The sequence below is a fragment of the Giraffa tippelskirchi genome, chromosome 14, assembly GCF_054371585.1.
Source record: "Giraffa tippelskirchi isolate mGirTip1 chromosome 14, T2T-mGirTip1v1.2.pri, whole genome shotgun sequence".
Classification (NCBI taxonomy): domain Eukaryota; kingdom Metazoa; phylum Chordata; class Mammalia; order Artiodactyla; family Giraffidae; genus Giraffa; species Giraffa tippelskirchi.
Window position 1 is genome coordinate 51815262 of NC_137288.1, and position 23731 is coordinate 51838992.

Here is a 23731-nt window from a genome sequence, read left to right on the forward strand (position 1 = left end):
GGTATTTCCAAAGCTCTGACAAATGGACCTTGCGTACCAACTTTCTGGGTCTAAGACACACTGACTACTCAGCCTCTTTTAACCAAGGGACACATTTTCAGCCTAGGAAGCCTCAGCCTTTCAGCAGAGTTTGCTGCTGTGAGGAAGAAGAGGTCCAATTTTTGACAGGCCAACCCTGTCCAAGGTTGCAGATGTCATGGCAAGATCACCCTCAGCCTGCTGAAGAGGGAAATGTATGACTAAGGCACATGGCACTGATGCAAACTGGTTTCTCTGTCTATTTCTCTATTTCATTCCTGTATTCACTCATTCATTCCTTCATATCTTCTTTCATGAGTTATCTATTGATACCCATGTGTCTGTTCTCTGCTCAAAGTTGAAGGCACAATTCTGAAGGGAAAAGAGAAGAAAGAGAAAGACGAAGAAGACCAGAAGGAAGAGGATTATAAGAATAAGGATAAAAAGGCAGCGAACAATTATTGAGCATTTATTACATGTCAAGTTCTGTACTGAGTGTGTTATTGGTGTCTATAGATGTATTATCTCATTGAATCCTCTTAATTCTTAGAGCAAATATTGTTATTAATATTTATTCCCATGTTTCAGATGAGAAAACAGATTTATTCAGGGAAGAAATGATCCCAGGCGCAACAACTAGGAAGCAGTGACATTGTTCTAAAACCAAAGACGCTCTGATTTAAGAAGCAACACTTTATTACAATCAAGAGCATGGTGTGTGGAAATAACTGCCAGGGTTCAAATTGTGGATATACCACTTACTGGCTGTGTGACCTTCAGAAAGATAACCTCTGTCTGCCCCTGCCTCCTATGGGGTGGTTACAGAGATTAGATGTGTTCGTCTATACAAAGCAGTCAGAATAACGCATGGCACATAGCATGCACTGCAAAACCCAGGCACGTAATTATTGCTTGCCTGTTCTCATGAAGCATAGAGTCTATCAGAGAGTCAAAATCAAAGCACAGGAGCTTCCCTGGTGGCTCAGTGGTTAAGACTTCACCTTCCAATGCAGGGGGTGTGAGTTTGATTCCTGGTCCTGAAGTCAAGATCCCACAGGCCTTGCAGCCAAAAGTACCAGAACATGAAACAGAAACAGTATGATAACAAATTCAACCAAAACTCCTGGAATCCAGACCAGGAGTTTTAGGAAATGCTTCCTTGAGCAGGTGACATCAAAGTGGAAAGACTTGAAGGAGGAGAAGGAGAAATGAAACCAGCTCAGGGAGTTGGGACCTGTGAGCCATGAAGGCTAATTATTTCTGAAAAACATTAAGTGTTAAAAAAATTAATTCAGGGAATTACTGCAAGTCTTTACCAAAGTTTTCCTGACTATTATAGCAGCATATAGCACGCTTGGGGCTTCCCAGATGTTGCTAGTTGTAAAGAATCCACCTGCCAGAGACACAGGAGATGCGGGTTTGATCCCTGGGTCAGGAAGATCTCCTAGAGCAGGAAATGGCAACCCACTCCAATATTCTTGCCTGGAGAATCCCGTGGGCAGAGGAGCCTGGTGGGCTGCAGTCCCTGGGGTCGCAAAGAGTCAGACATGACTGAGCGACTGAGCATGCGCATAGCACACCTGACAAAGAACAGTATAAATGACATTTGCAAATATATGCTAATGACTGGATCTGCAATTGACATGCGTATCAAGAATTTTAAAATTATTTTGATAGCTGTACATTGGTATTCAACACCATTCCTATCTGTGTATCAGAATACACAGAAAGGTCAGTTTTCCACTCTTTTCCTGTTGCCACTAGCCCTTTACTGTCCTTCCCTGCCTGTCTTCTCTGCTCCCAGAGACAGTATTCATATAGGTTTTAAGTGCCTACTACAAACCTCTGTGTCCTCTCAGTGTGCTTACAGCTCCAGTGGTACCCACTGGGGAGAGAAGGCAGCCTGGGTGATGGGAAGCAAGAGGAAGAAGGTATTGTTCAGGAAACACGTGACTGCCTAGTTTCTCTCTAGCCTGTTTTGAGGATGTCAGACTTACTCAGCACTCCCACCTGCCTGCTTTGCATGAGGCTGACTGCTTCGTCTCATCAATTTCTTACCTTCTGTCAGAACCTCTCAATGTTCAGACTGTAATACTTCTATCCAGAGCAAAATGAATAATATAATATGATTTCAATCAAGGCTATGATGACATCAGCCTGATCCTAGATGTAAAAATCCAGGCATGTAAAACCCATGTTTCTTCATGTCTTAGCAAGAGAGGGTCTTGAACTGAATCACTTCATCTAGGGTTATGCAATTCACAAAAAAGCAAATCAAGAAAGATTTTGCTTTCCTTAGCCCCTGCGATCAATTCCTAACTGCTGTAAGAAGAAAATGAGAACCCATTCCAGTATTCTTGCCTGAAAAAATCCCACGGACAGATGAGACTGTAGCTCATAGAGTCGCAGAGAGTCGGACACGGCTGAGTACGCACGCACACACATAATAGCCTTTATCTCTACCTTCCGTGAACGCAAAGAAAGGCTTGTGTGCCAAGTACAGACAGGATCCCTGTTTCTTTTTCTTGATCTTTCTATGCTTTTGCTCATTAGAAAACAAACTCATCCCAGTCATCTTTCTTTTAGTGGAACTAATAGCACACTTGCAAAATCACCATATAATTTTGCGAGCTATATTTAAAAGCTGATTACATCCTACTTGACCAATTTTTTTCCCCAAGAAACCTAGACATGTCTTGCAGTATAAATATGAGAATGCTCCAAGCCAAAACATATCATTGTTTTAGTTGTTTTTTCACTGGTAAGTCACTGTGCACTGAAATTGTAGGGTTTTTTTTTTAAGCTTCATTTATTTAGTTATTTGCTTATTTATGTATTTAAATTTTTGGCTACACCCTATAGCATATGGAATCTTAGTTCCCTCACCAGGGATCAAACCTGCAGTCTCTGCATTGGAAGGTGGAATCTTAACCACTGGACCACCAGGGTGGTCCCTGAAATTGTGTTCTTTATTTCCATTCTGTTAATTCATAGAAATACAAGCAGTGAGAATAAAACCAAAATAACCGAGGAGGGTAGACTCATGGATGATCCTTCTCCCCTCTGAATATATAGAATTGTTGCCCATGCAGTTCAGGACGTGGATTTGGAGAGCAAATAATAAATGGCATTAAGACATCCAAATTGTACTTTGCCATCATCACTATTGCCCTTAGAAAGTACACTGATCCAACATGACATTGCCCTAGACTTCAATTTTCTGATCATGCTTTCTTTATAGCTGTGCCATTTCCTCTTGGGCTATAATAATATCAACAGTCATTACTTTATACTATTTTCAGTTTGAGTTTTACGAGTTTTTGTAAATTTAAGGTTCTTAATCTATGGTAGAGTTCTAAGAGAAGGGGTAGTGTACTGAACACCATTTGTGACTTCTATTTTAGTATTCTGGATTCTTTTTTTTTTTTTCCTGATTTTCATTGGTGATCTGAATAGTTGAAGTTTTCCCATAAATGATGGATTTGCTACATGAGGCTACAGTACTTGCAATGGAAAACTCTGCCTGAGCATAAGCAATTCTGAATGTATAAATATGTTTCCTATTAAGATAATCTGGCTGTCCATATCTTAGGCATACCAAGGCTAAAATTAATTCTAATTCTTCTTTGACATGAGTTTGACCAAAATCAAATGTTCTTACTGTGAAAACATACCCCATATATAGCTTTCTTCTCACTTGATGCCAAGTGATTATTACCTTCTTTCTAAAATCTTTTACACAGCTCATGTTACAAGAATATGGTTCTGGAAATACACAGCTCTTTATTTCTCAACACATATGAACCTGATTTCAGCTAAAAACAAAGCACATATTTCAAGCAAATGAACAAAACATGGAAGCATATGGACAAAAGAATGCTTGAATTATCGTGGTTATTCCATCAGTTTGTGATTAGAGCAAAATATTTCTAGTATAAAACATTTGTTGAACACATGCTTGGCACTCTTCCAAAATAGTTTCATAGAAAAACCAAGAGAGCAAGAGCTCAAAGCACTTTTCAAGTCTTTAATACTGTTTCTAATAGGGCTGTAAGAGAGAAATAATATAGAAATATCAAATAATAATTAGCTATTTGACTATCATTTGATCTTTTATATGTTGAGAAAATTTTTCAATGTTTGGTAAAAATTCTCCAAATTAAAATCTGCTCTAAAATATAGGTACATTTCTAAGACATTGTATATAGTCCATGGTAAAGGAGATTCTGTCACTAAATCTCTAAGTCTCACTTTCTACCCAATTGCTACTATTGAAACAAAATGAATCACTTAATCAATTAACCATATAATTTTTTTCCAAAATAAAGGTAATTCATTTTTTTTCTGATTTTAATTATAATTAATTGTAATATAATTACAATCTATACTTGTGGCTTTTATTTTGGTGAAACCCATGTCATAGAGCAATCAGGTAATTTAATTTTTAAACTTTTTTATTTTGTATTGGAGTATAGCTGACTATGGGCTTCCCCAGGTGGTGCTAGTGGTAAAGAACCCACCTGCCAATGTAGGAGAGAAAGAGACTGGGGTTCAATCCTTGGGTCTGGAAGATCCCTTGGAGGAGGGCATGGCAACCCACTCCAGTATTCTTGCTTGGGAAATTCCACGGGCAGAGCAGCCTGGTGAGCTACAGTCCATCCATACACGACGGAGCGACTGAGCAACAGAGCAATCCAGAGCCGATTAACAATGTTGTGATAGTTTCAGGTAAACAGCAAAGAGACTCAGCATACATCTACTTGTATCCATTCTCCCCCTCTCATCCAGGCTACCACATGACATTGAGTAGAGTTCCATGTGCTATACAATAAGTCCTTGTTGGTTACCTATTTTAAAAACAGTAGTTTGTACATGTCCATTCCAAACTCCCTAACTATCCCTTCCCCCAATCCCCCCCAACCCCTTGCAATCATAAATTCCTTCTCTAAGTCTGTAAGTCTCTTTCTGTTCTGTAAATAAATTCATTTATATCACTTTTTTTCCCATTCCACATATAAGGGATGTGCAATCTGGTAATTTTAACCTTGAGGAAGTTCAAAACTATATGAAGAAAGCAAACATTACTTCTAAATCACACCACTCAGGCATCTAAACATTTACAAGACCATCTCTCTATGCATGTCTCTACACATGTATATACATATATGCACATATGTGTCTGACTCTTTGTGACTCCATGGACTATATAGACGATGGAATTCTCCAGGCCAGAATACTGGAGTGGGTAGCCTTTCCCTTCTCCAGGGGATCTTCCCAACCCAGGGATCGAACCCAGGTCTCCCACATTGCAGACAGATTCTTTACCAGCTGAACCACAAGGGAAGCCCATATACATATACTATGCTATGCTATGCTAAGTCGCTTCAGTCGTGTCCGACTCTGTGCGACCCCATAGACGGCAGCTCACCAGGCTCCGCTGTCCCTAGGATTCTCCAGGCAAGAATACTGGAGTGGGTTGCCATTTCTTTCTCCAGTGCATGAAAGGGAAAAGTGAAAGTGAAGTCGCTCAGTCGCTCCAGGAAAGAATACTGGAGTGGGTTGCCATTTCTTTCTCCAGTGCATGAAAGGGAAAAGTGAAAGTGAAGTCGCTCAGTCGTGTCCGACTCTTAGCCACCCCATGGACTGTAGCCTACCAGGCTCCTCCGTCCATGGGATTTTCCAGGCAAGAGTACTGGAGTGGGGTGCCATTGCCTTCTCCGATATACAGGAGCACACAATTTCAGATAAGGTGAATTTTATGTATTATTTCAAAATCTGCTTTTAAGTCAAGGTGTCATATAGTTCTTTCCCTGTCTAAGGATGTAGATATACATCATTGGTCAAAGGATTACACAGCATTCAAATATTTAACCAGACCATAGTTTACTTAACCAATTCTGTATTAACGGATTTTTAGATTGCTTCTGGGATTTATTATTCAAAAAATGAAACGTGGTGGTGAATATCCTTGCACTTTTATAAATCTGGCTATTTATGGGAAACACTTAGGAAATTCCTCATCTGTGCTGGAAACCTTTGGTTATACCTGAGCAGTGATTTTTTTTTTCTTGTGGAAAATGGAACTGACTCTCATCATCACCTATGATCTTAAGCAACCACTGCAAAGATCTGTGTGGCCCTTTCCAGAACAGAGTATATATGTTTACAAGGAGAAACAGAGCATCTAATGTTTCAGTTTTCCCTCTGAAAAGCACTTTTTTTTTTGTCTACATGGATATAATTTTCCTTTTGTATATGGTATTATATTGATCTTGGAGAAAAGAAAAAGATGCACTTCATCTGACATGGTTCAGTGGAATAATGCTGGCTTTGAGTGTCCTTGTCTCTTGAGAAAGACAGCCTTATATTTTAAGGAATTACATTTGAAGCAATAATGTTATGGTCAGTTAGACCTTTACTTCTCAAGAAGAAAGGGTTTTCTTTTCTCTGGGTCTTCCTGTTCATAAAAATAAATCATATACTTGGATTGCTTGCTTTTACTTGCTTTAAAAATAAAGAGTGAACAAAAAAATGTGAAGAAAACATTTTCAAGATCATTGAGTGGCTTTAAAGACTAGAATGAAGGCTTTATGCTAAAGGGGTAAGTAGACACAATTATGCTGACTTGTTTTAAGAAGCTCCAAAGGGAAAAGAAAGTGATTACTCTGAGACTGACATAGAAAAGCCAAGAATCATTTAGAGCTTCCAGAAAACTGAGACAAAATCAATAGGAAAGGGGGTTTTTGTTTATAAGGGAATTTAAAATTCAGAGGTAAGAGTCAAAAAGTCTCTGGAGCTCCCCAGCGAATTGCTAAGTGAGTGAATAAGTGAGATTTAGGTAGACAAAGGGGGAGGAGATGAGAGGGAAGGAGGTGTAATAAATGTTGGGCAGTTTCAGCGAAAGAGGAAGCCACCAGTAATTCCTTCCAGTGGAAGGAACTTTATCATGGGAGACACTCATGAGTATTTTATTTTATTTTTTGTGGCTATGTTCCAATATTCAACCCTGAATACTCACTGGAAAGACTGATGCTGGGAAGCTCCAATACTTTGGCCACCTAATGCGAAGAGCTGACTCATTGGAAAGGACCCTGATACTGGGAAAGATTGAAGGCAAAAGGAGAAAGGGGTGGCAGAGGATGAAATGGTTAGATAGCATCACTGCCTTGATGGACATGAATTTGAGCAAACTCTGGGAGATAGTGAAGGATCAAAGAGCCTGGTGTCCATGGGAGTGCAAAAAGTAAGGCATGACTTAGCAATTGAACAACAACAAAACAATGTTCCAATAAACAAAACAGTTGGCAGGGGCACTGTATTAGCAGGGGGACCATATAGAACCTACAACTGTGTCTAATCCAATCAAATTTATCTGCTCATCTCCTTTAGATGCAGTCACCATCTCACTTTCATAGACCTGTTCGCTCAAATGCCCTTTCTTTTCTTTTCTGATCATGAAGTCTTACATATCTATTTAAGTCTAATACTGTCTTTGGAAACTTCTTTCAATAATTTCACAGTGATCCATTTTTTTCGCAAAATTTTAGTATCTGTTCCCTTCTTTGCTTTTTAATTCACTTAAGAAACACTTATTAAACACTCACATGCATGTGTGCTCAGTTGAGTCTGACTTTTCCCTCCTCCAGGGGACCTTCCTAATCCAGGGATTGAACCCATATCTCCTGAGTCTCCTGCGTTGTCAGGCAGATTCTTTTACTACTGAGTCACCTAGGAAGCTCCAAACAATCACAAGCCAGAAGCTATAAAGTTATAAAGATGAACAGAGACTGTAGGAATGACAGGTCTTATATGAATGGGGCAGAGGTGTGGATAGGAGTGGTGAGAGTAAGTTATAGTGACTTGACTTTATTAAATACATGTAACGAAAATATGAATACTGAACTTATTCTTGGCCAGTATGTTCAATTTGTACCCAAATTTTGAGAAATTTAGAGTAATAAAGAATAACTACATTATAGCCATATTTTTAAGAAATTTTCACCTTTTTCCCCTTCTTTCAGGTCAGCTGAATTTTTCCCAATGTCCAGTGGAGGTCCTTGACTTCCAGTTGAGGGTAGCCTCTGTCTATGACATTAGAGACCTCTACAGAACACGTTGGCCTCATGTTGACCTCTGTTTTTGATTATTGAGTGATAAGATTAAGAGGAGTCTCTAAAAGTCACACAGACCTTCCATTTCTGAAAATTGCCAGCTAGATTATTTATACCAACCCTCTTGCTGGAAATAATGAAAATGAAACTAGTAGTTTTCTCTAGGAGGAAATAAAATAGTGTTATGATGGGCTCCTGGGGTTCTAGCAATGTCGTCTTTCTTGCTCTGAGGTTTCGTCTGTAATAACTACATCTCTTGATCTGGGTGGTGATTACTTGTTTTTGCATTGTCCTTTATGTAAGTTTTATGTAACAGTAAAAAATAAATGCAATTACTAAATTCAGCCTTCAACCTTCAGGCAGGTAGATTTTGCCCACTCAAGATACATTTTCACTCTCCGTGAATAGAAATATTCTCTTTCTTTAGAATACAAAGGACACTTTGTCAAATATCTCTTATTGACATTAGTCATCTTACATATTAGGTTGAAATTTTCAGAACCCAAACTGGAAATATTGAAGACTTCCCTGAAAATTTTTGTCTAGAACATTAAAGTTTATAAGATGACAAATTAAAATCATTTATACAGAGAATATTCTCCAATGTTTCTATATGTTTTAGTGAAGAGTTCTTATTCTTCTCATACAATTTCTTTAAATCCTGCATTAGGAAGTTATAATTTCTGAAAATTTCTCCCGAATCAAAAAGCAATGACATGATTTTTATTAATTTCAATCAAAAGCTTGATTCTCAGCATCTACTCAAAAAATATTTGGAGTAGGAACCCTTAACCTCATCATTATGGATAATCATTGTCATCAGAATAATTTCATCAAACACAGCTGAACACTGACTATGAGCAGACATTATATAAGTACATAGAAGCATTATTTTATTTAGTACACATCCAAATCCTGTGAGACAGGTAGTGGGATTAGTCAGGTCCGTTTTTTAGACTAGTAAACTGAGAACCATAAAACTTAAGTATCTTTCCCAATGTAAGACAGTTACTCAGTACTAAAACTGAGATTCAAATTCAGATCTGTCTGAACCCCAAAGTCAAAGCTCATAATTAATCATTGTTCTATGTCGTATAGAAGTCATAAGCAAATTGGTAGAAAATCATTGGCGATTGTATTAGATCCTTGAGAGAGATTTTGTTTTTCCAAAAAGATAAAACTGAAAGTTAGATTAAAAAATGATTGAAGTCTGATGGGCCATTTCTCTTCTCTGTGTTTTTCATACCCCTGTCTTCTCCACGTCCACTTTTTCCTTGAATCATTTGTTACTCCTGTTTTCTTTTCCATAATTATGATATTTTCTGGTTAGTCAGTCTTTCCCAGGATATAAATTAATGTTTCATTTCCAAATGAAATTGAAAATAACCACTTTGAAAAAATGAGAGATTTCTTTTCAGTTTGAAAGTGGAGCGAAGTGGGAGTGTTAGTCCTTTAGTTGTGTCCAACTCTTTGCAACCCCATAGACTGTAACCTGCCAGGCTCCTCTGTCCCTGAAATCCTCCAATAAGGAATACTGGAATGGGTAGCCATTCCCTTTTTTAGGGAATCTTCCTAACCCAGGGCTCGAACCTATGTCTCCTACAGTGGCAGGTAGATTCTTTACCATCTGAGGTACAAAGGAAGTGGAGTAGAGTACAGTGACTCTACAGTAGAGTACAGTAAGGTTGTCCAGTAACTCTAATCTTCTTAGGTAAAATGGGTATATCCTGATTCCACTGAGACTAAGTTATTCAATTTCCGTCTAGTCTTAAAATCAGTGGTACAGCAACCAGAATTTACTTAATAATTTATGTAGAGAATATGCTGTAGCAATTGACCTATGAAAACCAGCCAATAGTTAGAAGAGGTAAAGTCAATATTGGATAAACAGAAGTGTTGAGCCATTTTACAAATGTAACTTCAAAACAAAGCAACAGCCAAGGATGGATGTGTCTGAGCCTGGAAGGAATGGTCCTGGGTGCCTCACACCCAGGGACTTTACCGTCCCCTTCCCAACACACAGAATAAAATACACACCTATGAGGTGCAATTCCTTTCAGACTGTAATGTGTTGTGCTCTTGATCATTCACACACGTATGCTGAAATAAACAGAGAAAATGATCGATTCAGACTAAGAGAGAACACTGCAGCAGAAAACGGTAAGCCAAGACCCACGAAAGGTTCACACTTCTCTTTGGAAGTTCCTTGATACTCATCTCAAATTCGTTTCAACCTCTGTGTATTGAAACATTTCCTGTTTGAGAAAACCATTCAAACCACATGCAAATAAAAAGCTGAGAAAAAAAAAGTGACATGTCCTTATTTGGAAAAAAAAAAAAATCCAAACAACTAGAAATGATTCAGAATGTTTTGAGATTGGCTTTCAGTTCTCTATCTGTAGTAAAATAAAAAGCTACATAAAAGGATCTTCACTAACGAAGTGAGAAAGTAAGATAATTTTTTAAAACACTTGAAATAAAACACTCAGTAACCAATCTCTATGGAGTCTTATATCCTGTAAATGTATGTGTGCTTCAGTCATTTTTCTTCAATAAGCAGTTACAAAAAATTATATAAAACAAGTGCTTTTAGGTTAGGCAAACTTCTCTCTTTGCATAATCAGCAACACTAAACTTTAGCATTAGACCGTGTTATCAGTTATAACAACAGACAAGACAGGTCCTGTGAAAAATGACTTTTCTTCAAGGATAGTGACAGACATGCCAAATCATTGTAGTTTCTCTGGGCACAGCTAAATTAAGAGGCTATCATTAATCATTTTGAATTTGTTGAAATGCTTTTTATGTCAGGTAGGAACAGCACTGACCTATTATAGTTACTGCTGTCAGGCTCCTCTTTTTTTTGTAAACCAGATGTTCTCAGAAGAAAGCAGAATAGCGTTTGGTGTGAAAGGAATGAGTTTATCAGGCTGGTCATGAGAAATGACTCACATTGAAAGATATACACGCTGGTAAGAGACTGAAGCTTAAAATGTCTCCAGAAGGAAGAACAGGAGTTAAAAATAATGAACACCCCAAAGAAGGAACATTATTCACATTAATATCGATAGAGGGATATTATTCAGCCTTGAAAAGGAAGGACTTTCTAACATAGATGAAACCGGAGGATGTTATGCTTGAGTGAAATAAACCAGTCATGAAAAGACAAATATTACCTGATTCCATTATATGAGGCGTCCAGAGTAGTCAATTCATAGAGACAGAAAGTATAGTCGTGGTTGCCAAAAACTGAGTTGAGGGGGGGATTGGAAATAGTTATTTAATGAGTATAGAGTTTTGATTTTGCAAGATGAAAAACTTCTGGAATTCTGGGAGTTGGTTGTACCATAGTATGAACGTACTTAACACTGCAGAACTGTTCATTTAGAAACAAAGAGGGTGAATTTTGTTAGGTGTATTTTACCACAATTAAAAATGTTTATTGTTTTATTGATACTAATTGTTAACATTGTATTTTTTAGAAGAAATCATAAACTCTTCATCCAAGTATATTTGATTCTCAGAATAATGCTGTTAGTTAGGGATTTATTATCTGTGTTCTTCAGTTGGAGAAAACAGAAGAGAAGAATGCTTAACTAGTTTAAAGTTACAGAGCAATTTAAGTGTCAGAACTGAGACTGAACCTCAGGTGACCTATTTCTAAATACAGAGCTCTGGTTGCATATTTATAGATGTTCTATTCATATATGTGTACGCTATGTATATCCATCAATTGTTACCACAGTGAATCATTCAGTTCAATTTAAAGAATATTTATTTATAGTTAAAAAAAATTTTATTGATGATAGTTATTTACAATGCTGTGTTAATTTCTTCTGTACAGCAAAGTGATTCAGTACATGTATAAATACATATATATATACACACATTCATATAAATACAATATATACATATATATATTCTTTTTCATATTCTTTTCCATGATGGTTTATCATGGGATATTGAATATAGTTCCCTGTGCTATACAATAGGACCTTACTGTTTACTCATTCTGCATATTCCTTATTCAATTCTTTATGATACCATCATTATTGTCCCCAATGCTATATTTAATCGCTCAGTAGTGTCCGACTCCTTGCCACCCCATGGGCTGTAGCCTCCCAGGCTCCTCTGTCCATGGGGATTCTCCAGCTAGAATACTGGAGTGAGTTGCCATGCCATCCTCCAGGGGATCTTCCCAACCCAGGGATTGAAATCAGGTCTCCTGCATTGTAGGCAGATTATTTACCATCTGAGCCACCAGGGAAGCCAGGTTGAAATTCATCTGCCCAGTTTGTAAAGTTGAGACATGACAAAGCCAGGATTCAAACCCAGGACTCCCAAGCCCTGATACTTAACCATCATGCCACTTCCCTTAAATTTCTACCTGGGAGCCATGTGGTTGTCACTTTTGTCAATCTCAAAATAATAAGAATGCTTCTTTTTCTTCTGGCGTACACCCTTCTCACCTTCCTCCCTTTCAACTCAGTTCTCTCCCTCTGCATCTATCATTGCTGGATAATGTTTAACCTAAGAGGCAGAACCCAGTGACAGTTCTCATTTTCTAAGAAACCTCATGGACTTGGGTACAATATTTCCCTTGTGTAAACTGGTATTTGATCTCAAGGCTCACTGCCAGCCCCCCATGCTACACTGACTCTGAAAGCTGAGAGTGATAAATTACCTGCTGCTTCAGCTTCTGTGCTTTAGAACACAGTCATCCGTCTACATCCCACAATTTCTGTGTCATTGTCAATGATACCTGATAATGTTTGTAATCTGATAAGGTGAAAGAGTCTCCCAGATGTCAAAATATATGCTGTGACACAGCTTTCTAAGTCCCTTATTGCATTCTCAAATACAACAGCACAGAAAAGTTGAAGAGAACTGAACATAATATGTAGTCTGACTTCACTCAGGTCTTGATGGGGATTGAGTACTGGTCAGCTTTTCAGGATTGCCAAGCTTCTGAAGAACTGCCAGGATGCAGTTCTTCTAATGGTTGCCAAATTCTTTTTTTTGAGCTCTAGGAATGCACTTCAGAGATTCTTATGCTATTTTCTTCACATTTCCTGTGCCTTAGAACTATGTGTATTGTAATTTGCCTTGAACTTACACACATAAAATTTTTCATTAGCTGACTCGGGGGTTTCTATTTAGGATGTGCACTTTCAATGTGAAGCTGATTGTTCGAAATGGGTAATATTTTTCAATATAAGATATCCAGCATTGATTAGCATTGCAAGTGACCATGAACATTTGGTATAAGACATGAAAATTTGAGTTTCTACTGGGGCACCTGCTTCTAAGTCTGTAGCTGTCTTATCTTTTGATAGATTTGATGGATGGATAGATAGATAAATTGATGGATAGGTAGATAGATAGATGGATAGATAGATAGATGGATCTCACTCTGGGAACCCAGAATGTATTTTAATGTGTGTATTTATATATATATATACATATATATATATATATCAAATAGCCCTGTTTACACAGATCATTAGACTTAACAATAGAAGGAACAGAACTATAATTTGTTAATATGCTTGTTGTTCTGAATTTAGTCATCATGATTTGTTGAGTTTACCCTACTTTGGCATCAAAAATTATATTAAAATTATAATGGTTAGACAGTCTGCACTGGATATTGGAAAATAAAAAGCTGCAAGAAGAAAGATTTCCTTTCTAATTGGAAGACCCAGATATACATAGAAAGTGTCTAGTAGAGAGTGTAAAGAGTGGAGTTAGAGAGGCTATTATAACCCATGTTCAGAATTTGTGAGACAGAACAACTTTTGCCCTGAGAGTTAGAGAAGGTTTCCACTCCACTTTTTAATTTTAACTTTTTTACATGTGGTTTGCAAGATCTTAGTTCCTGGAACAGGGATCAAACCTGTGCCCTCTGCACTGGAAGGACAGAGTCCCAACCACTGGACCACCAGGGAGTTCCCACCATTTCCTTTTAAACTCAAGCTCTCAGAGCCTTCTGCTCAACCAGATCCTGACTAGCTCCTTTGAACTTAAAAGTCATTCCTTGGCCTATAATCACGTTCTCTGGGTCATGACCTTATGGATTCAAGTTCCTTAAGAGGGAGGAGGTTTCACCACCATTCTGGCTTGGACTTGGATCGAGAGGAGTGTAAATCTTGAGCTGGTCCTTTAATTCTCAACCATGTCCCTTTCACACCACCACTGCCACTGAGAGTTTCCAGTGTCCCAACGAAGGTAGTCCAAAGCTGGAGAGACATCTCTGAGTACAGACAGGGATCTTTCCTGCTGGACCACACACTTCTCTGTGGCTTCTCAGGACAGAAAAAGGTAGGTGCTCATTCAGATGTTGACAGAGAGTGGGCATCAGGTGGTCTCAGGTGATTCCCAGGGTTTTCTTGGGAGAGGCTGAACTAAAGTTGTACCTTGGGGGTTGGTTCCAGGACCCCCTCAGATACCAAAATCACTGGATAGTGAAGTCCCTTATGTTAAATGGCATAATATTTGCACATAACCACATAACCTATAGGCATCTTCCCATATATTTAAAATCATCTCTAGATTACTTATAATACTTATAAATGTAGAAAATGAAAGTGTTAGTCACTCAATCATGTCTGACTTTGCCACCCCATGGACTGTGGCCCACCAGGCTCCCCTGTCCATGAAATTCTCCAGGCATAAAACTCAACATTCAAAACATGAAGATCATGGCATCTGGTCCCATCACTTCATGGCAAATAGATGGGGAAACAATGGAAACAGTGACAGACTATCTTCTTGGGATCCAAAATCACTGCAGGTGGTGACTGCAGTTGTGAAATTAAAAGATGCTTGCTCCTTGGAAGAAAAGCTATGACAAACCTAGACAGTGAATTAAAAAGCAGAGACATAACTTTGTCGACAAAGGTCCATATAATAAAAGCTATGGCTTTTCCAGTAGTCATGTATGGATGTGAGAGTTGGACCATAAAGAAGGCTGAGGGCCGAAGAATTGATGCTTTTGAATGGTGGTGTTGGAGAAGACTCTTGAGAGTGTATGGAAAGCAAAGAGACCAAACTAGTAAATTCTAAAGGAAACCAATCTTCAATATACATTGGAAGGACTGATGCTGAAGCTGAAGCTCGAATGCTTTGGCCACCTGATGAGAAGAGCCGACTCATTAGGAAAGACCCTGATGCTGGGAAAGATTGAAGGCGAGAGGAGAAGGGGACAACAGAGGATGAGATGGTTGGATGGCATCACCGACCCAATGGACATGAGTTTGAGCAAGCTCCAGGAGTTGGTGAAGGACAGGGAAGCTGCAGTCCATGGAGTCACAAAGAGTCAGACACAATTAAGTGACTGAATAACAAGCCATTCCCTTCTCCATGGGATCTTCCGGAACCAGGGGATCAATCAAACCTGGGTCTCCTGCATTGCTGGCTGATTCTTTACCATCTGAGCCACCAGGGAAGTCCTATACAATGTAAATGCTATGCTAATGGTTGTAAATACTTTAAAGTAAGTAACTTTTGGTGCTCCACAAATTCAAATTTTGCTTTTGGGAATTTTCTGAAAAAATTTCTCTAAATATTTTTAGTGGATGGTTGATTGAATCCTCAGATGCAGAACTGGTCAATATGATATTAATTTCGCTTTCCTGCATCTCATTCTCCCTCTTCACAATCCTCCTTAGGTGGAGTAGGCTGCATCTACTGGCCTTCAAACTATTATTTGTACATACGTGTCATGTGCCATGCTCAGCTCCTTAAGAGTATTTGTTTTTAATTCTTAAAACAAATTTCCACCCTCTAAAGACAGAAGCAAAACAAACATATATCCCCAATTCTTATCAACTAAAGCTTATCAATGCTAGACAGAATTGTCTGCTAACTCCGCCTTCTTTTGAGGACACCCCCCCCCCCGCCCCCGGTCTTCTTTAGAGGGGCCCCACCCCTGCTCCCAGTCACAAGAATGGGGGTGTGCGTTGCGGGGGTAGATTTCTTGGTTGCTACTGCGCAGACTCAGAGTCCGACATTTATCAGCTGAGCCGCCAGAACCTAGAGCTGCCTCTTCGTGTGCCCCAGGGCGTCTCACACATCTCACCACGTTGACCTCCACGACTACGTGCGACTAAGACAGGGTCCCAGAGGACTTTGTCCAGTGTTTTCCGGTCTAAGGAGCTGGAAGAGCCCGAGAGAACCACAAAACTGCCCAACCTGGTGGGGCCGAATATTCCGAATATTCCATCAAGAGCTCCAGGTGGGTGAGGGCCAGTCCCCTCTCTCTCTCTCTCTCGGAGAACTTGGGCTCCTGGACTCCTCAGACCACAGAACCCCTCAGGCCAGGGGCGGTCTGTCCAAGGGGGCGGCCCAGACTCAGGGGGAGGACCCAGGGACCCCGAGGACCGCGGCCCAGTGCCCGCGCCGCCATCCAGCCTTGCCCCTTCCCACCCTCGGTGATTCCTCCTCCCGTTTGTCCGCATTGTCCCTTAGGCGAGTAGATGACACTCGACTCCGCGACAGTGACCGGTCATCGTGCGCTCTGGACCCGAGCAGCGGACCACAGGCAGACTGGGCTCAAGGCAGCGAGGCTTCCAGGTGAGACTCGGGGGTCAGGGTATGAAATCCGGGGCTTCCGTAGACAGCATCCCAAGTTCCAGCCTAGAAGAGGCTCTTTCCAGCCAGAGGGAGGGCATGGGAGCTTGTTGTCCCTCGTCCCCATCTTCAGAACCCTCTGGTGGCCTTTTTGGACACTGCTTCTCAAACTTTGGTCCAGGACCTCGTCTCACAACTAAAGATTACTGAGGACCTTTAAGAGCTTCTGGTCATCTGGGGTTTTATTTGTTAATATTTACTGTCAGAAATTAAAACGGGGAAGTTTTTTACTTCAGTTTACTTAAAATTCAGTAATGAACTCCTTATACATTAACATGTTTGTGAAAAATAATTTCTACAAAACAAAAAGTGGTGTTGTTTTTACATTTTTGCCAGTCACCTTACTGCATTGTCTCTTTCAACATTCCTTCTGTTGTGATATCACGTGTTATCTAGGCTTTAAATAACATGTTAGTGTGATGATGAAAATAGTTTTGGCTTTGCTGACTGCCTGAAATGGTCTTGGGGACCCCAGGGTTCCCATTTTTGGAATCTCTGGATCACAGAATTGGGAGGTGCCACGTGACCTCCACAGTGAAACCCATCAGGGTGCTTGAGTTTAGCTGTGGCCTGTAACGCCCACCTAGAGAGAAGGGTTCTTTGACAAATCACCCTTTTGATAATTTGATATAGGGAAACTAGTTGTATCCCAGATGGCACTAGTGGTAAAGAATCTGCCTGCCAATGCAGGAAATGCAAGAGACTCTGGTTTGATTCCTGGGTCTGGAAGGTCCCCTGGAGGAGGGCATGGCAACCCACTCCAGTATTCTTGCCTGAAAAATGCCATGGACAGAGGAGCCTGGTAGGCTACAGTCCAGGGTGTCACAAAGAGTCGGACAGGACTGAGCAACTGAGCATGCAGGCAGGCTTCTAAGTTGTTTAGAATATCAGTCTGCAACTCGTTGTTGAGCTCCATTCATTTGGACCTGTTACATCCCAATCTGTCACCTTGTCTTGTTCATTTTAATTCCAAATTATACCTCTAATTACACTCTAATACATTAGCTTTTTCTCTGCTGCTACCCTACTCCAAGTTTACCATCATTTTTTGCCTCTGCTACCCAACAGCATTCTTCTCTGTCCTTTTTATGTCTTCCTGCTTTTGTCTGTAATCGTGATTCCCCTTAGCCATGTGAAGCAACATATCCCCAGGTTCCTGGAATTTTGATGTGGACATCTTGGGGAGAGAGACCTTTCCTGCCTACCACAGTGTGGAAGAAAGATGTAAAGTGTTGAAGGAGAAGAGGTTAAAGAGGTGGACTTGGGCCAGGTTATGAAAGGCTTGTAGGCTAGAGTAGGGAGTTTGGATTTCATTCCAAGTGAAAGGAGAGCCCTTGTAGGATTTCAATAAACGCAGTGAAGTGATCTGAATTGCATTTTAAAAGAAACGTTCTATTTGCCAGGCAATCCCACTACTGGGTATATACCCCAAGAGAATCATAATTGTAAAAGACACGTGTACCCCAATGTTCACTGCAGCACTATTTACAGTAGTTAGGACATGGAAGCAACCTAAATGTCCATCACAGATGAATGGATAAAGAAGTTGTGGTACGTATATACTATGGAATATTACTCAGCCATAAAAATGGAGTTAGATTTCAAAAGGGAAGGAATGGCTGTAGGGAGACTGGCAGGAATATGTTAACTTGTCCAAGCTGATTTTGTCAGATTAGGGTGATGGTAACAAAGGTGGACGGAAGTGAATGTTTATAGGATGTATTTTGGAGATAGAAACTTGTTGGTATATATATATATATATATATATATATATATATATATATATATATGTGGGAGTAGAGTAAGGGGAAGAGAAGTATAAAAAGTAGTTCCTCATTTACTTAGATGGAGAAGACTAGAAGATGAGCAGGTTTGAAGGGATGGGAACCCATGTTTATTTCCATATGTTTGAGAGACCCATTTTGAATTCGGGTAGAGACATGAAGCAATTATATATGAATCTGCATCTCACTGGAAAGATCAGATCCAGAGGTATGTATTTGAGATTCACAATACAGTGGGATTAAGGCCATGGGCCTGGATGACATCTCTTAAAGACGTAGACAGAGAAAAGCGCAGCACTTAGGATCCAACCCTGTAGCTCCAATATTGAAAAGTAAAGCAAAAGAAAATAGCAAAGAAGACTGAGAAGGCGAGCCCAGAGATTGTTACCAGCTTTTTAAAGTGGAAGGCTGATGCGGAGCCATGAATGCTAGTGAGAGACTGAATAACATGACAGAGAAGTGTTGGATTTACATTATGGTGGTCTCTGCTGACCTTAAGAATAGGGTGAGTGAAGTGGTGGAGATGGAAAATTGGCTAAAGAGCGTTAAAGAGAGAAACAAGTGAGAAAGTAGAGGTGGCTATTCTAGATGGTTCTTCTGTATTCTAAGATGTGCTATGCTCTATCCCAGTTTGAGGCCTTTGCACTCTATTTCTTCTGCCTGTATCTCTTTCCTCTCTACTGCACCCTCCCCTACCATACCACTGGTCCTTCTTAACTCATCCACATGCTTCAAATCTCAGCCCCTCCATCACCTCCTCCAAAAGGGCTTTCCTGATTCTCCCAGTCTGTCTGCTTGGGGGGGCGGGGGCGGTCTTTCTGTCACAATTTTCTTCCCTAGTGTCCTTCACATTTAATAATTATACAGTTATGAGTACTTCCCCCATAGACACATGCCGGACAGTGAGCTCCGTGAAGATGGGGCACCCTTGCACTTACTTTACCACTAATATGTAACCCAGTCTGTAGCACAGAGTAGTTGGTCAACCTTCAACTCGTTTGTTGACTCAATAAATTAAATTATCTTTTAATACTTCGGGTGAGTGATACGGGCCTGTTGTGTTTTATTTTTTCTGTAGTTCATTATTTACATGTGATGTTTGGCAGCCATCAATGAAATAATACAGAGCTTTATCAGGAACACTTTGATTAACAGCTAATAAACAGTTTGACCCGAAACAACTAATAAACATTTGGCATGAACATCTTTTGCGGCAAATTCTTGGTGGAGAACTTCATAAGTCAACTCAGGTTTGACACTGAGAAGCTACATGCTGTCCCTAAAGGCTAGTGTTCCCAAAGGCTAACAAAAAGGTGCTCTGAAGGTTTGGATGCACTCTTTGTGTTTCTTATTATTTATTATCTGGGTCATGTTGGGAGACCCCTTAACCTCTCTGAATGTAATTATCTGTAAAATGGGGGTCATTGCCCTTATTTTGCCCACCAAACAGTAGTCAAATGAAATAGAGTATGTGAGAACTCTTTGAAAATTAAAGCCCTATGAAAATCTAAAGTATTATTACCACTTTGACTTCTTTTCTGTCCAACTCCTGTTACCCAAATGGAAGGATGAAAATACCCTCTCTTGCTTTCCTCCCTTTTGAACTGAGTATCCTCTTGACAGAACTTACAGTAAGAGTAGATGGCATTAAACCTTTTATCGCTTGTTCAGGAGCCAAGCTCTCTAATATTTTTGTTTGGATCTTGTTTGTACTGAAATGCATTATCTTTTCCCTTTGTGCATTTACTTCTCACGGGAAGAAAACAAGTCACTTGTAGACTTGGGATCTGTAAGCATAAAATGTGCCTTTCTTGTCTGTTCAGATATAGAGAATCTAAAAACATGAAACTTGAGATGTTTCTTCAATGTGCTATGGGCTTTGAGGTGAAGAATTTGCAAAAGACCAATATTCCGCCCAAACAAAAATCTGTGTATCTGAAAGTGCCTTTGTGCTATAAGAAATCTTCCTAATTTATCTACACAATATGCATAGTAAGTATGGAGTGATTTTCCCAAACTACACAGAAGAATCCATTTCACTATAACTGTCCCTTTCTAGGTGTATATCTATATTAATACCATAGTTAGTGCAGCGTCCAGTGTCTTTATAAAAAGGGGAAATTTGAAGAATGACATACAGGGAAGATAAAACATGTGAAGGGGGAGGTGGAGATCAGGGTAATGGTTCTACAAGCCAAAGAATGCCAGGTTGGCCACCAGGCCACCAGAAGCTCTGCAAGAAGGGTGAACAGATTTTCCCTCAGTCCTCAGGAAGAACCAACCCTGCTAAGACCCTTCACCTAGAACTGCTGGCCTCCAGAAACTTGAGACAATAAATTTCTGTTGTTCAAGTCACCCGGTTTGTCGTACTTTGTTAACAGCAGCCTTAGCAAAGTAATACACATCCACCCTGGAAAAGGAGTGAGAACAGCCAGACATACTCAAGGGGGCAACCACATAGGCAGGCATACAAAGAACATTCTCCTGTTCCTTTCTCTCACTGAAAACCTGCTGACCCTCCCAGGCTGCTCCAAAAGCCATTTCCACCACAAAGACTTCTGTTCAGAAATAACTGCTTCTCCTTTTGTGCTCACAATGTAGGCAAGCATATGTCCCTCGTTCACCCTTTCCTTCTAAAATTCATTCTGCCAGTGAAGCTAGATTATCTCACTTAAGATCACCCTTATATCCTAGTTAAGTGTTCACCCCTGTCCCTTACCCAATTCTAATTCAATTCTAAGGGTTTTGAGAGCCCAGGATGTCTCATTCACTGGGGTATGTTAGTTCCACCCCCTACCAGCTGATGAGGAATGCAGCGCTAGCCTGGGACATACAGTGGATGCTCAGTAAATATTTGAGAACTCAAACTGATTCTCCCATCACTACTTCTTCATCTTAACTGCACTGTGAAAGAACCTTTCAGAGAGGGAGGAACTAGACCTAGTTGGATGACCAAAGGTAAGTACCTAAAATACTCTTTTCTGTTGTTGAGGTTTGTGGAAAGGGAACTGGTGGTCAAAAAGCTGCCGGGGGATAATAGGGAGTTCAAGGCTCAGAGGCCAGCAAACTAATGTTGTCCAGTTGAGGTAGAGGATGGGAGAGCAGTTCAGGGCTGGAGGTCTGAAGGCTGGTCAGGGTGGGAATCCTGGCTACCACAGCGAGAAGGAAGGTCAGGTTGCAGAGCCCAAACAGATTGGAGCTGGGGATTGTCTGGGCATGGGGGAGGTTGAGAGGGAAATGATAGGGGAGCCAAAGGGTGTCCAGCTACTGGTGGGGGTTGGAACTGGGACTACAGCAGCAGTGAACCTGAGCACTGGGTCCAAGTGGGTTTGATAACAGTATCTTTCAAAAGTCAGCACATGTGATAAATACAAATGAATGTATCTGAACATTAGTGCAGAATATTTGAAAATGGACTGATTCGAGAAGATGGACCATATGTGGTTGCTGTGGTTGTAGAAATGATGATTAGAATAAGTCTGAGATGATGGTCTTTTCTTTCTTCTAGTTTTTGTCATCTTTTCCTCTTGTCTAGCCTCAATAGTGAACTGAAATACATTTTGATTATTATATTTTTGTCTTAAGAGCAGGAGGATTGATTCTCTATTTCTTAAAATGTTGATTAAATTATTGGTTGTCTATAGCCCTCAATGGAGTTTTTCCCCCATTGCTTAAAATTTCCCCTCCTGCTCTAAGATCTCCTTATAAGAAAATTTAAATTCCCTTTTTTTCATTTCACAAGACCAAGAGTATTTCTCCTTTGCCTAGGGCACCCTATATCTTTTTTAAAGGCTTTTGGAATTTTGCTCATCTTTTCCATTGTTCTTAGAACATCTATATGAATTGGACTTGCAAAGGCATTTTTTCCACTGGATACTTGCATTTAGCACAAGAATATTCATATCACTGATCCCTTAAGTTTAAATTAACTTCAACATATTTTTATTTTTAGACATGCTAGTTATCAAGGGAGATTCCCAGCTGGTATAGTGGTAAATAATCCACCTGCCAATGCAGGAGACGCAGGTTTGATCCTTGGGTCCAGAAGATTCCCTAGAGGAGGAAATGGCAACCCACTCCATTTCTTGCCTGTAGAATCCTCTGGACAGAGGAGCCTGGTGGGCTACAGATCCATGCAGTCACAAAGAGTTGGACACGACTTAGCGACTGAACAACAACAAATTATCAAGGGTAGGGAATGCAGCAATAGAATGTGTATAGTTCAGCTGCAAAGTACAAGAGACTGTCCCAGTAACTGGGCCGTTTTCTCAAATTAATTGTAAAATAGGCTAATCACAAAAATAAATTATCTAGCAGTATAACTGTCTCTCACATTGTGTCTTCAAGTGTGTAGAACATAGGTTACATTTTACAAAATTTCTGCTATGGTGTATTCACTGGCTTTCACGTGTGTCTCAATCGTGCGTCTACTGGAAGTGGGCTATTTTTCCTCCTGTGTGGACCTTCAAACTTCTGTCCACAAGCAGTGCTCCTGATCTTCCAGGAGCTGGTAAGCTTTTAGCATGTAAAATGAGATGCACTTACCTTATTGAAAGAAAAAAAGCCAATAAACTTGCAAGTTTTTTTTAAACTGATGAATCTTTGCCTTTATAATACATAACAGATGGAGAACATTTTTCTTTGCCCCCTGTGTTTTTGGTGAGTGAACAGTTAAGGATCCATCTGTGAACCATTAGGAGTTGTATATTTACTTCAGTTTACTTATTCTTAAATTCCCCTTGACCCTTACTCTGAAGTTTGTCTCCTTTTATGTGGATTTTAAGAATATGTTCAAAGATAATCTTTTAAACTGCCATAAGCTTAAATTGATTGATATGTTTAAAATATGGCCTCTAGCTAAAAAGGGAAAGGGAATTTGTATTGTGAGCTATAGCGTAGCTCAAGTGTCAGAGGAGTTCAACAGAGAGGTGGCGGAATACAGTGGTTAAGCAACTTAAGCCTGGGTTTGAATCCCACCTCTGCTACTTACTAGCTTTGTGACCTGGGATAAATTATTTAATCTCTCTGCACTTCAGTTTCTTCTTTAATGAAACTGTGGTGTTTCATTATGTGGTAGCTTGTGATTGATTACCTTATAGGTTTATGATGTTAAATTAGTGTTTATAAAATAATGAGAACAGTACGGGCTTCCCAGGTGGCTCAGTGGTAAAGAATCTGCCTACCAAA